The sequence below is a fragment of the Chinchilla lanigera genome, unplaced genomic scaffold (assembly GCF_000276665.1).
Source record: "Chinchilla lanigera isolate Chin_1 unplaced genomic scaffold, ChiLan1.0 scaffold00054, whole genome shotgun sequence".
NCBI lineage: Eukaryota > Metazoa > Chordata > Mammalia > Rodentia > Chinchillidae > Chinchilla > Chinchilla lanigera.
In genome coordinates, this window is record NW_004955455.1 from 8,867,488 (window position 1) to 8,882,755 (window position 15,268).

General features: G+C 47.8%; 1 long non-coding RNA gene across 2 annotated transcripts; it reads right to left on the bottom strand.

Annotated features, from left to right (window-relative positions):
- Positions 1–4,094: 4,094 nt before the first annotated feature.
- LOC102019468 lies at positions 4,095–6,330 on the bottom strand. 2 transcript variants are annotated; one of them, XR_262845.2, is made up of 3 exons: positions 6,128–6,330; positions 5,307–5,477; positions 4,095–4,834 (listed from the first exon to the last, which is right to left on the bottom strand). It is a non-coding gene; the product is annotated as an uncharacterized LOC102019468 (long non-coding RNA). The 2 variants fall into 2 exon arrangements; XR_262846.2 differs by having other exon boundaries at positions 6,064–6,330.
- Positions 6,331–15,268: the final 8,938 nt, after the last annotated feature.

Sequence of the window (15,268 nt, forward strand, 5' to 3'; positions counted from 1 at the left end):
CAAAGGAAAGAAATGTGGGAAATGTTGCAGTAAGGTCCTCTCCTGAATGACTCACTCCTCACACTATTAGCACATTAAAAGATCTGACAAGTCCTGCAGTCAGGCTCTCTTCACCACTGTGACCCCAAATGACTTGTCTCTGGACTCTTTTAAGAGGATTTCCTGCTGAGCCAGGGATTTAGCTCAGTGCTGCTGTGCCTGCCTGGCAAGCATGAGGTCCTGAGTTCAATTTCTGGTATCCCCCACAAAAAAGAGGATTGCCTGTTAAAACCCCATGGAATGAGATTGCTTTTGAACAGATTTTTGGGAAATGCTAATAAGCCAGGGAAGGAAGAATCAAGTGTCATTTTAAAAAGCCCACAGAGTGGTGCTGGGTTATATCTCAAAGTATACAACAAAAATTCATGGATCTATCCTGATACAAAGAAATGATGGAATCAGTGAACAAAGAAGAGAACATTCTCTTGTGCAGAATAATTCTGTATAATTTATGTAGATCCTCTGTCCTCAGGGAGGGGGAGTGGAGTCTCTCCTCGTAAGTTTGGGGTATGCGCAGGGACTTCCTCCTAAAGAGGAAGCATGAAGGGAGGGAAGCAGTCACCTTATCATGGAGGAGCCTGACACACGCTAGCTGCTGCTCGGCAGAGGTTAAAGTCAAGAGTGAGAGGTGACACGGACCGTGTAGATGTTGATGTGACACGATGAGGACAGTGCTTTACCTCTGGGCTCATCCTCCCCAAAAGCTCCCCCCGTCTAATTTCAGAAACACATCAGGCCAGCCCCGGTTGTGTACATGCTGTGAACTGCCTGACCATGCTCTGCAGCACCAGCAAGGGCCTCCAAACTAAGTTTGAGACCGCTCCTGCAAATGGGAGCCTAAGAAGTGTGGATGAAATGTGACGTGGCACTTGGGTGGGACCTTGGAATAGAAAAAGGACATTTGGTCAAAACTGTGGCTAAGTGCCAGGCATATAGCTCAGTGGTGCAAGCACCCGCCTGGCAAGAGCAAGGTTCTGAGTTCGATTTCTTCTAATTTTTTGGGTACTGGGAATCGAACTCAGGACCTTGCACTTGCCAGGCAGGTGCTTATGCCACTGAGCTCTATTCCCAGCCCTGAGTTCGATTTCTGATACCAAAAACACCACAAAACAAAAAACCAAAGAACAAATAAACCCTAAGGCCATCTGAGTAAGGTTTTGACTTTAGTCAGTAAGAATGTATCGCCAGTTGTGGTGTCCTGCGCCTATAATCCTAGCACTTGGGAAGCTGAAGCAGGACGATCACAAGTGCAAGCCCAGCATGGACAGTTTAGTGACTTAGCAAGGTCTTGTCTCAAAACAAAAAAGAAAGGGCTGGGGACATAGCTCAGTGTGGAGGCCCTGGTTTCCCAGCATGCACTCAAAGTATTAATATGGGTTAATTCATTGTGACAAACATACCAACCTGATAGAAGATGTTAATAATGAGTGAATTGAGTACAGAGTTGTCAGCTTGGGAGCTGTCTTACTATCTAGATAATTTTTCTGCAGATCTAAAATAAGTTTTCTGGCCAGGCGTGGTGGTGCATACCTATAATCCCAGCACTCAGGAGGCTCAAGGAGGAAGATCGCCGCGAGTTCAAGGACAGCCTGGGATACATAGTGAGCTCAAGGCCAGCCTGAACTATATAGCGAGATCCCGTCTCAAAAAGATAAATAAATAAAATTAAATTAATTTTCCATAAATTTGAAATTTAAAAATTAGTTTGAAAATAAGTCAAATAGACAAACAAGTACAAAAGCTTTGGAAAAGCAAAATGATGTGGGTGGAGAAGAGCCAGGGGATCAGTACGTCCTGCCTCGGAGGAAAGATGTGAAACCAGAGAGCCTGGGGTCCACACCTTATTCACCACCGGACTTTGGGTATGTGGCTCCATGATCCTGAGCTTCAGCTCCCTCGTAAGTAAAATGGGAATTTTTTTTTTTTCTTTTACTAACTGGGGTTTTAACTCAGGGCCTTGCATGTGCTAGACAAGTGCTCTACCTCTGAGCTGTATCCCTGGCCCTTTTGATTTTTTATTTTAAGACAAGAGTCTTGCTAAATTGCCCAATCTTACTCTGAACTTGAGATCCTCCTACCTCAGCCTCCCAAGTAGCTGGGATTACAGGCATGTGCCACCCTGCCCTGCTAAGATGAGGATTTTACTTTATTTTATTTTTTTTTTTTGTCTTTTTGAGACAGGGTCTTGCTATGTAGTTCAGGCTGGCCTTGAGCTCACTTTGTAGCCCAGGCTGGTCTTGAACTTGCAACGATCCTCCTGCCTCAGCCTCCCAAGTGCTGGGATTACAGGTGGGTGCCACCATGCCTGGCTAAAATGAGGATTTTAAAATGCTGCTATTTGCTGGTTTGGATTACATGAGGCAACATATATAAAGTACTAGGCACTAGAATGCGCCAGGACTGTTTGATTTGCTGTAAAATCATTCTTGGCAGAGCACATGGAAGATCGCAGAAGGCTGAAGAGAATGGGGCTCTCGGCACCAAACTTTGGAGAATGAATGGGAAGAATACAGATGGGGCTAGAAATGGGGGGTCAGTTTCTGCCAGTGCAGAGTGGTCCCTTCTTCTCTCCTTGATTCCTATCCTCTGATTCCAGAGCAGCTTAAGTAAGGAGCTAGGGAGCGGGTGAAGCTCAAAGACAGGCTTCTGGCTTCCCACCCCGGCTGCGGCTCTGGCTTGATCTGTCTGCCCAGGTCTCTGGGCTAAGTCATCGCTAATTCCTCCCTGATGAAGCACCTGTACTGTAAGCAAATGAGCTGGCAGGTGGTGGCTCCGGATAAAATATGACCTGCCCAGCAGGGGATTTGCTTACCAGTCGGAGGCAGCCCATCCTGCTGCCTGCAGCCGGAGGCCTCCTGGATAAAGCATAAATCATGGTGCCCACAGGGCAGGTGGGAGGGCAGGAAACACCAGAAGAGTGAATTCTCCCCTGCTCAGTCTCAAGTTGCAGGCCTAAGGCCACCTTTCTTAGCAGCTTGCGGGAAAGAACCAGGTGTGGGAATTAGGAGACAGAGGGAGTTCATCCTGGCTTTACCTGATTTGCTGGGAAGCCTGGGGCTAGTACCTTTCCCCCTCTGGGCCTTAGCTATCAACTCTCTCACATAGGAGAGATTTATTATTCCTTTTTTTCTCTTACGGGTTTGTTACAATGAATCCTAAGAGAAACTGTATGAAACATACAATATTTGTTATCATCTCTATTATTACTATGTTGTTACCATGTGGTTCCCATGGAAGCCCCAATTAGCAGAGCTCAGGGGCTGGTAAACTTCTAAGGGGCTGGTAGCTTTAGGGAAATACCTTCAAGGCTATTGTACCTATTGGCAGAAAACCGATCAGAAGAGTTTTCCAACCAGGCAACATTACATATGGAAAAGGCCAGGTTCTGGGAGCACCAGACCTTGAATCTCACAGTTGCCACTCAGTGACTGAAGGGACTTGGGCGGTTACCTTCCCCTTCTAACCCCTAGGAAAGCAGAGGAATATATACTTTTAGTGTGGTTTGCAGGATGTCATTCTGTTATACCTGCACATAAATTGTAGCCTCATAGAGGGTTCATTCTTCCCTTATGCAAAGTTTTGGCTGAAGCAGGCTTACAAACCAGATTTCCTAACTCTCTACTCAGCTTTTTGCAGGGAGCTGAGAAAGCTTTGGGGGAATCTCCAGGCCTCTGTGAGTTGAATCACATCGTGGTCCCTGCCCCCTCCTCCCCAAGAGACTTCCACCACCTAGACCTGGAAGAAGACCCCTTGGGAAGTGCTCCAGCTTAGGGGCTGTGGGAACTGCATGATGAAGACGGAGCCGTTTGCTAATACCATGTGGCTGCTGTGACAGTCTGTTAATGCCATTTACAACGTGCTGTAATTATGTCTCACACATGCTGGCGGCCCAGCCAGCAGAAACGTTCCCTGGGAGGGACCTGGAGAGATTCCTCTTAGCAGGGTGGGAGGCTGGGTTTCCTAGGAGGTTGGGGGCTTCGGGGGCTACAAGGAGAACAAGATACCTCCCTTGATCTGGCAGGACCTGAAGTTGGGAGGCTGCCATCCACACCTTTGTCCTTAAGAATGTCCCCTGGGGTTATGCATTGAACAGCCTGTCCACCCTACTTGACTGCCCTGGGCACCTCTGGAAGAATTCTCCCTCCTTGAATCTGTGGTTCTTACTCTGAATTGCTATAGAACTTTGGGCAAATCATGGTGCCCCTCAGTTTTCCCTTCTATAAAATAGGGATGTGGGGGAAGATGAGAGAAATGTACTAGAGCAGTAATTCATGTCCAGCCAAAATGTTTTCTGCAATTTTAGGGGACTCTCAGGCCACTGAAGTCCACCAAGAAGCTTCAAGGACCCTAGGTCAAGAATCTCAGTCCATCACTGGGGACCTTCTGCCAGCCGATTCCAGCCTGTTTCCCCATCTGGGCTCCAGCGCTGCCATCTGCCAGATGTTGATGCCATGTTGTTTGGCACATAGGAGTTCACAACAGCTAGCTGCTCACCTGGATTGGGCTTCTTATCATACAGTGCCCAGGTTGGACTCTTATGCTTCTTGCCCTGAATTTAATGGGCCAGCTAATTCCTGCAACACTGTCCAAATGTTGGCATCCAAGGTCCTTGCCATTTGGTGATGCTTAATGCTCTCCAGGTCTCATAGAAAGAGCCCCGCTCTGCAGCCAGACAGGTCAAAGAAGCCTCTCTATAATTCCTTGCTGGCGAACCACATGGTTTCTCTGAGCCTCAGTTTGCTTTCCAGGAGGTGGGTTGTCCTCAGAGTCAAATAAATCTATGGCCTGCAGGTGCCTAGAACAGAGCAGACATTCAATACATGGTGATTTTTCTGCCACCATCATCCTACCACCCCACGGAACTCAGCTCCTCCTCTTCCTTCCTGGAGGGGCCAGAAAACAAGTCTTGGGGAAAAGCTCTCAGGACCAGGGAAGCCTATTTCCAAGTCATTAGTCCCCCAGTGCTGGGCTGCAGGATGGATTTTGATCAAGAGCAGGGTGACATTTGGCAAAAGTTGCTGATGAGGGATTGAATGATTAATCGTCATGACAACCAGGCTGGAGTAATGACAGGGATGCGATGGTGCCCGAGTTAAACACAAAGCGGCCCCGTGAGCCGGGGCGGTAAATTACTAGGCATGTCACTGCTGCGCTTTTGGAGAAAGCGGCCGTGCGTTCCTAATGAGAGGTTAACTGTGTCCCCAAAGTAATTACAGCCAATTGAAGAGGTGGCTGGTAATTAGAGGATTAGAAGCGATGAGGCTCACCTGCGTGGTTGCCATAGTGACGGGGATGGGTGGGGCAGGAAGGCGAGGAGGGTCCGGATCTTTTCCCAAGGAAGGTGGAGGCACCTCCTTGCTTCTATCGGCTTGGTGTCCACCACCGCTGGGACAGGCCCTGGGGAACTGGTGGGAAGCTCCGTGGCTCAGTCTTCCCATCTGTAAAACGGAGGGCTTGAACTCATTCAAGAATATAGAATATCAAAGCTGAAATTCGGGAACCGGCTAGCAGAGCACAAATAATAGTTAATTTGCATCCTCCCTCCAAGGCTGGCCCTGCAGGAACCCAGGGAATCACAAATTCTACTTCTTGACTGAATGACTCAGAGCTGATCATGAACCTCAGTTTCCTCACGTTTAAAATGGGAAGAATAATTATGATGCTTTCTTCCGAGGACTGTTGGGGGAATAAAATGAAATCCTAACTGCTGAGAACCCAGACTAGTGCTGGGCAAGGGGAGCTCTACAAAGGTTCACAGTGACAGTCACCTCTACCATGACCAATCTCCACTGAGCTGGGGGAGCCGGGACCAGGGTGGGCACATGGGCCCAATCCTTCTGCTGGGGAATGAGCTGAGCCGTCCCACACATAACAGAGCACAGGGAGCTCTGAGACAGAGAAGGAGGCAGTGCTTCCTGTGCTTCCTTGCTCAAGTCCCACTGTCTCTCTGAGTCTTCCAGGCTTGCCTGCCTGACCATTCTGCTGGGAGAAAGCAAAGAAATACTGGATTTATGGAGCGCTTACCACGGACTACACCCTCTCTAGATACTTTAGAACTATTATTTAATTTGATCCTATTAAACATTACTTTGTCCTTTTTTGAGAGAAGAAAAACCAAGGGCTCAGAAAGGTGAAATGTGCAGTCCGGAAACACACAGCTGGCACACGGGAGAATTAAAACTCAAATCCAGGTCAGACCAAATCCCTCACGCTTTCCATCATGTCACTGTCTTGTTCACCCCAAGAAGCCAGGGCCATCAACACCAGGGAAGTGGTCACACCCCCAATGGGTGGAGCTTCGGAGAGGGCTCTCCTGGGATTGGGCAAGGTTTTTATGACATCACAAGAGTAGGGTAATCTTATTGACCTGCATAGGCAGCTGCCCTGGCTGCTGGTGGAATCTCCACACCCCAGGGACAGGTGTGAGATGCTGGGGTTGGGAGGTGACAGTGACTGTCCCAGATCTGTCCCCAGTTTAGCTGCTGGCAGCACAGGCCTCTGTGAACCTGCCGAGAGCAGTGGCTTAATTATTCCATCCATAAATGATAAGCCCCATTCATTTCCAGAGCTTCATGACAAATTTATTGTCTTATTTAATGTGCTTGCTGCCTAACCTTCCCAGGCATCATGGGGAAACCCAGGCCTTTTCCTGAGGAGGCAGCAGGAGGTCCTGGCTGTAGTACCCACTGGCCATGTGCCTCTTCTCACAGTTCCCAAGAACTATGGGGGCTTCTCATCCCAGGTGGCCTGGCCCCATGCACTTTGCAAACCCATTTTTCTCTGCTTTGCTTCACTGTGGAGGGACTGGAGCATAAAAGCTAAGGACAGAAGATCTAGCCAGGCCTGGAGGCCATGGCTATAATCCCAGCATTCAGAAGGCTGAGACAGGAGGATCACCAGGAGTTTGAGGTCAACCTGAGCTACCTAGTGAGACACTGTTTAAAAAAAGAAAAGAAAAGAAAAGAAAAGCTAAGATCAGGAGATTTTGAGTCAGAAAGACCCAGGTTCAATCCTGACTGCTGGTTCTGTCCATGTGACCTTTAGCCCAAGTTTTGTCTCAGCTTCCTGCTTAGGAGGATGAAATGAGATAAAAACAGACAGGAAATGCTCATTACGTACTCAAGGTAGGAAGTGTCTGCTCCTACTTGGGGTTTTCATGTACAATTTCATTTGATATAATTTTCTGGGAGGAGGGCACTGCTTAGGGGCCTGGTGACCCTGAGATGGGTCACTTCTGACCTGTAGAGGGACAGCTAACCTGGGCCACTGTGCTGTGCTTTTGCTCTGAGCAGAGAAACCCATAGTAGTGCTGGCTGCAGGAGCTCAGCCTGGAGTCACCAGGGGTCTAGGTTCCACCATTAGCCCACCCCTGCTTGGGGCCGGTTGGGGTGACCATTGCCTTACTCTGAGCCTTGCTTTTCTCATCTGTCCCTGGACCTGTGTTCATAGTTGCCACAGGCCGGAGGATCCAGCAAGGCCAGGAATAGCAGAATCACCATTTGGGGGCTGAGTTCTGAAACCTATAAAAGGCCCCCCAGTCCACATGACTGATGGAATCTGAGGCCAGTGGAGGAAAATCAGAGAGATACAGGACCTCGGAGCGGGCAGGGATCGCAAAGAACACCTCTTCCCGGCTGGATGTTCCCCACTGAAGAAGCTCATGACGTACCACCATGCACTGAGTACTTATTGTACACAAGGCACCAAGGTTGTAGCTTACCATCCACTGTCTGCTCACTTCCACCTCAACAAACATGGGCCAGGTGTGGCTCATGGAATTTTGAAAATTTTAATATTTTGAAAACAGGCCTCCAAATTCAGTTTTACCCACGTGGCTGCAGTAGGGGAGTCTGCATATTTGTGCATGCATTCCCATGTTTGTATGAATGTGGGTGCCCGTGCATGTGCCAGTGTGTGCATGCATGCAACGTGCCATACCCATGCACACCATCCATGGAACACACCTCCTGACTACCTGCCCAGAGTTGTTTGGCCGGGGCACCTTTAAATAAATAGCTGATTGGAGAAGGAAACCTTTCAGCCTTGGTAGTCTCTGGCTTCCCAGATCTTAAGACATTCACTTAATTTGCATGCTCATTTGCATGACAGGGCAGTACTTCCCTCCACAAACAGCCTCCAGCCTGGCCAGCGAAAGATAACGCCGACCTTTCCACTGCCCACAGCTCTGCCACCTGCCACCCGCTCCTGGTGCGGGTTGTGTAGTCCCCCACCCCAGCCAGGGTCAGGCTGCCAGCAGGTGGCAGAGCCAAATTCTGTTTCTTAATCTGGGGACTCCAGATTCAGTGTTTTTTCCATAGTTCCATTCTGCCTGCAGCCTCCAGGTGGACATGGAGGTGTGGGCAGACAGGGTGGAGGTCAGGGAGAACTGCAGAGCTTGTCTTTGACCTGCTGGCTCAGGAGGAGGAGAAGCGACCTCGGAGGAGGGTGAGGCAGGGGGACTCTGTGTGTTTGTGTGTGCGAGCATTTGAGGGTATCGTGAATACATGGGTGTGGAAAAGTATGTTTAATGAACTTTTCAGCAGAATGACAGGGAGCCTACTCTGCTTCAGGTACATGACAATACCTACATTACAATATATATCTAATCCTTGTGGTGCACCAGGCAAGGGGATTTCATGAACTCTAATTCTCAAAACAATCCTGTGAGGTGGGTATGGTTACCATCCCCCTCCTTACATATGGAGAAACAGCACAGCAAGACAAAGTAACCTGCACAAGGTTACACAGCTGACGAGTGGTAGTTTGGAGATGCCATCGGGCCCGTCGTTCCCGGATCCAACCATTACCATTCAGGAGACCTTGGGAATCTGCTGCGCTGCTCCCAGCACGACAGAAATATGTAATTGTGTGTGCACACATGCTGCACATATGTATGCATGTACAGGTATGAATGTCCATGTGCACGTATTTGCTCACACATGCATAGGCATTTCAGTATGCGCATATCCATGTGAAGGCTCCTGTGTGTACATAAGGAGTATGACTGTGTATGTATGTGTGAATTGTGTGTGTGGATGCAGGTGCTGTGTCTGCACATACATTTGAGTGTATACAGGTGGATAAGAGGCTGGAAAACCACATCCCAGGTCAGCCTCACTGCCAGTGCTCTGAGAGCCCTGGGAAGGTCAGGGTTGCACGTGGAGGGAGCAGGGTGGGGTTTTGTGTAGTTAGAGTTTAAGAACTCTTGGTGCCTGGATTGGGAGAAGGAGACCTTCCAGCTGCACATACCCGTCTTCCTGGCCTCCAGGAGACATTAATAATAGATCAGCAAATTCCAAATGTAAATAGGGCAATCAGGCCCGAAAACACAGACATTCATCACCCAGATACAAATTATGCTGCCGGCCTTGATGTAATTACTGGAGTTCAGCTCGATGCATTGAGCCACCCCTGCATATTGCTTTGTGCTGATGTCTTCCCCTGAGGAGACCCTACTACCTGACCCTGCAGGGTCTCTCTGGCCATGGCCAAAGGTCTTAGCTCTCTTACAGGAAGACAAAAGATCCCTGAGATCCCAAAGCTTCAAGAGTCATGGTGGGGGTGCACCAGACAATGAGTCAGATGCCTGGCTCTTGTTCCAGCTGTGTGACCCTGAGCAGGTCACTCACTCGTCTCAGTTTACTCTTCCATCCAAAGGAAATAATAAGATAGTATAAATATTAGAGTCTTTGGGCTTTGTGATGAGAAGGGCTTGGGTTTGAATTACAACCTTACCACTCTAGAGTTTGTACACCTTGGGCAGGTGTCTTCCCCATTCTAGGATCCAGCTTCTCCAACTTTTAAGTGGGTAAAATGATGCCTGTCTCACGGGGTTATTACAAGAAGTGAAATATTTTGTTCTTTTCTCTGATGAATTTAACTCATTTACATTTATTGTAATTGTATTATTGTAACATACATAAAATATCTGCAATATATCAAATAACTATCTCCATCTGCATCACTCTAACTACGTATATCATAAATTATGTTACTATGTGGCTGGGTGCTTTCTTGCCACATTTGTTTGGATTTCCTATTTATCAGGCTTCCAGATATTTTCTTCTTTCCTGTGGAGGTTTATTGGTTATGTATTGCCCTAAAACTTAGGGACTTGACACCACCCACATTTAGTAGGGCCAAGGGCCTAGGAGTGGCTTGCTTAGGTGGCTGTGGCTTGGTGCTGCATGAGGGTGCAGTCAAAAGCCTGGCCAGGGCCACAGCCATCCGAAAGCTCCTCTGGGACTGGAGGTTGCACCCCCAAGTGACTCCCTCCACATTTTCCCCCAAGAAGATTGCTTCTTTGGGTGCTATGGCAGCTGACTTCTCCTGGAGAAAACAATCTTCAACTGTAAGACAGAAATTGCAACATCTTCAATGACTGAACCTTGGCAGTCACAATATGTCACTTCTGCATTTGGAGCCCCAGCTACCTGATCTCACTTGTGTGAGACCGAGCCATCATGTGTGTACATCAAGTATCCCAGGCACCAGGAGAAAGTCATTCATTTCTGTGACCTCCATGCCCAGCACTGGGCCTAGGACAAAGTAGGTGACAGCAATAATGTAATGGCTAGATGAAGCATGGGTTAGAGCAAAATCTGGTCTTCCTTCTCCAAGCCATTTCCTAGAAGCCAGCAGGCCACTAGAAGCCTATGCTGTCTGTCCTTGCTACTGCCCAGGCCTTGGCTTCAGAAGAGCTGAGGCTGTAAGGCCGGTAGCACTTGCTTCCTTGGAGGCAGAGAGAAAAGTCTAGACCAGAGGCATTTTCCAGGCCTGTCTCGTCCTAACTTTACATTGATCAGTAATTAAACACAGCCTCCAATTACTATAACGTTTGGCGAGGCACCAAGCTCGTGTAAAACCTCGCAGTAAACATCTGCCTTATAAATTGCCTCTCAGAGCAATGCACCAACAGGGTTCTCGGGGGGTGGGGAGAGCAGGAAGCAGAGAGCTGGCAGAGGGAGGAAAGTCTCAGGAGAGAGACACAAAAAGAGGGGTGAGAGAGGAGGAGGAGAGGTGGGGGAGACTGCCCTTCCAAGAAGCAGTGGGACATGAAGGGGGCCCATTCATTCCTCCATGGGACCTCACCGCCCTGCAACGCAGAGGCCTGGAATTGATTGGGGAATCCTCAGCTCTTCCGGGATTTTTGTTAAGAGCTACGCATAGATCTGATGCAAATGACTTTTGTGTTGCTTTTTATTTTTCCAGAATGCATAACATCCCACTCACCTGCCATTTGCATTTAAAGGGAGAGCCACGAAGATTTATTTGCTAGCCTAGCAGCCCCTGTAGTGGGTGGTGGGATATTCTTCAGGGGTTCTGGTGCCTGGATCCTCCTAAGAGCTCAGTAAAGATTTGATGGATGAATGAAAGAGTGGATGAACCCTCTTCTTTCTTCCCCCTCCCTCTCCCCACTCCCTCCCTCCCTTCCATCTGCTGGCATCCTGTGATGCCACTCAGGCCAGAAAGCAGCCTCGGCTGGCTCTACAGACCCCCATAGGGAACTTGCTCTGCTTCCCCCAGACCTCTCAAGGGCTGCTCTGCCAGTCTGAGGTCGCACCCACAGAAGCCCGTGTCAGATACAGGCAGTGCAGTCTCAGTGCCTTGCCCCATCAGGGTGTTTATTAATGAACCCGCAGTGTGTGAAGTTTGGTGTGCACAGGTGCTGGTGAGCAGGAAGTTGCCAGCACAGTAACAAGGTGTCGAGCACCACCTCAGATTTCACTGTGGATCACCTGAGCGATCCCCCCAGCCTGCCAAAGAGGTCAGTGTTAGGAAACCGAGACTCAGAGAGGTCAAGCAACCAGCTCCACGTCACACAGCTGCTGAGTATTTGAATCAGACTGCCTTGCGCTGGACTCTGATCACTTAAATCCAACACTAAACACTTACCTGTGAATCAGGGGTTTTTTTTCTTCTCTTTTCTTTTGGGATATTGAGGATTGAAGGTAGGTCTTGGCACTGAGCTACATTCCCAATCCTTTTTAATTTTTAATTTTTGAGACAGGGCCTATGATCCTCCAGATGGCTTATGATCCTCCTGCCTCTGCTGCCCAGAGTGCTGGAATTACAAGTGTGCACCACCATACGCAGCTCAGGATTTTCTTGATACTGGGTAATCAAAACCAAACAGAATAAATTGGATGCAGAGCTGATACAAGACAATGGCTGTCAACCCTAACTTTTGATTTCAAATGTTTATATCTGTCAAAGCACCTTCACTGTGCTTCCTAACTGGCTTTATGAATAAATATATCATTTAGCTTTCCTTTGGTTGACAGAAAATCAAAACAACTGAAGCATAATGTCTCCTGCAACAAAGAACTCCAGAGTGGCACTGGCTTCAGGCACAGTGTGACTCAGGGGCTTCATCAGGTGTCACGAAGGCTCAAGTCCCCTCAAGCTCTCAGGCCCACCCTTCAGAGGACTGGCTTCATTCTGGAGCTCCACGGTGGCTTCTGGGAGCTGTAGGCTTCCCTACTCTCATGCCAGGTTCAGATCCAGATACAGGGCCTCTTCTCTCTTGCATGAGAATTACAAAGTGGATTGGCTCCTACTGGTCACAGTGTGGCCTCTGAACCTCTCCTGGTGGCCAGAGGACTCCTTAGGCATTGGTCCACACCACCTCTGTGGAAAGGGGGAGAATGGGAGTAGCGGTGGGACAATTCCCCTAAAGGAAGGTCGGTGTTCACACACAAACACATACACACAAAGGGACAGGACGCAGCAGAGGGTGAAGGTGGCAGACATCCCCCGGGTGTGTCCAAATACTTCGCATGTTGAGAATGCATTCCAGTTCTTACACACACTGGGTTCTTATCTACGATTTCATTTCTAACTGAATTACATTTCTAAAAACTATATCACTGGTCTACAAGGTTTAAGTAGCTTCATGAAGTCTGTCCCTAGTGTGGGCATTAACTCAGCAACTAGAGTGACATAGGAGGGTTTGCTCTCTCCCTGCAGGAGATAACAATAATTGTAGCATGATAAAGCTAGCACGATAAAGCTACTATTTGCTGCATGCATTCCCAGTACATATTGTCCATATCCCATTTTGCTGCAGAGGAAATTGGTATTCAGAGAAGTTTAGTGACTTGTTTAATGTCAACCAGCTAGCGAAGGGAAGACTAAGAAGAAGAATCAGGTCTGCCTGACACCAAAGCCAGTATGTTTTGGTTTAAAACAAGTCTCCGTTGTACTTATAGTTGTACTTATACTTACAGTTGTACTTACATTTATGGGCATGATAGTTGTTGGTTGTAAAATCTTTAAACAACTGAGATGGAGCTAAAGGAAAAAATGTAAATTTCCCTCTTTAAGTTAATGTTTTAAAATATTTAAACTTTTAAAATTATGAAAGCAATACTGCCAACAGTGAAACATAAACTAGCACAAAATCAGTGAGATGAAGAGCTGTCCTTGTCCCCTTTCCGCAGCCCTACTCCCCAGAATGCACCACGGAGAACAGATTATTGTGTAACTTTGTCCACCTAATCCTAGTACACATCAGGCAAGTGTATGGTCCCACCCCTCACATAAATGGTAGCACACCACTGGGCTCAGCGGCTCCATAATTTGCCTTTTACAATTATATCTCGCCTACAATCTTCTCTATTGGTTCACACAGACAACTTCATTCTTTTCCTAGCTGCTTACTACTCCCCTTAATGGATATACTATAGTTTTCATTTAATCAGTCCTGCTATGGTCTGAAGCCATGAGCCAAACCTTTCTCTGGAAGTTGATTATGCCAGGAATCTGTTACAGCAACGGAACACTGACAAACACAAGTTCCCGCTGGTGAATACTGAGGTTGTTTCTAGTCTTATACTGTGTGTGTGTGTGTGTGTGTGTGTGTGTGTGTGTGTGTGTGTGTTTGTGTGTCTACTAGGGACTGAACCCAGGGCCTTCTCACTGAAACTTTTTTATTTTTAAGACAGGGTTTTGCTAAATCACTAAATTGTCCAGATTGGCCTTGGACTCATGATCTTCCTGCCTCAGCCTCCCAGAGTGCTGGGATTACAAGCATGTGCCACCACCCCTGATGTCTTACATACTTTCTAAAGGTTGCCATAAGCATCCTTGTTCCTTTCTCTTTGCCAGTTTGGATGGACAGAGCCAACTTCTAGGCTGGGACCAGCTACCTGCTGCCCTGCCCTGCCAGGCTGGACTTTCTCACCCACGTTGTCTTTGGGAAGGACTCCAGCCAGCCCTGACCACTTGCAGGGCCTGAGAGCTTCCCTCCTTGCATCTAGTCCACCTCTGCTCTCTCCTCTGAAGGCCTGGCTCAGAGCTCTCAGCATCTCCCCATGATAAGATAATTTACATTTTCTGTTATTTTTCTTCCTTTTTTCAGCAGGAAGGGGGCACTTAAAGTGAAATATCTCTTGCCGCACCGTTAACAAGGATTCATAAAAGTGAACTGTTCACCTTGTCTGTCGGCGGGCGCTTATGAAAAATCAATTGCACACAGAGGAGCCTGCTCCTGGTGTCTGAAGCTGTCCCCGTGGTGGGTGTGCAGGGCGGCAGCTGCGGGCTCCTCGGCCATGCTCCTGGAGCTGGGAGTCTGCAAACATGGGACCCTTGGGTCTGAAAGTAGCCTTGGTCAAAAGTCAGGGCAGACGGTCTGTCATTTGGAGCAGAAAAGGGTACTAACAGCAATAATAGTAATGGTAGCAATAGTAACAATAGCGGTGGTATTAGTAATAGTAATGGTGGTAGTAACAGTAGTCCTGCAGCAGTAATCATGGTGGCAGTAATAGGCACATAGCAATAGTAACAACAATGATAGTAGTGGGCTGGGGATTTAGCTCAGTGGCAAAGCGCCTGCCTGGCAAGCGTGAGGTCGTGAGTTTGATTCCCGGAACTGGAAAACAAACAAACCAACAAACAAACAAAAAAACAATGGTAGTAGTAATAGTAGCAGTAAGGGTGATGGTAATAGCACCAATAGTGTTAGTAATGGTAGTAGCAATAGTGATAGTATCAGTAGTAATAGTGTCGGCAGCCATAGTGGTAATAATACTGGTGGTAGTAACAGTAATAATTACGGTAGTAATAGCAGTGGTAGTAACAATGATAACAGTGGTAATAACAGTGGTGACTATTTCTAGTCTTATACTAGAAGCAGTGATATTAATAATTGTGGTTGTGATAGTGGTGATAGTAATAGCAGTAACAGTATTAGTAATAGGAGTGGTAGTAACAGTAGTAGTCATGGTAG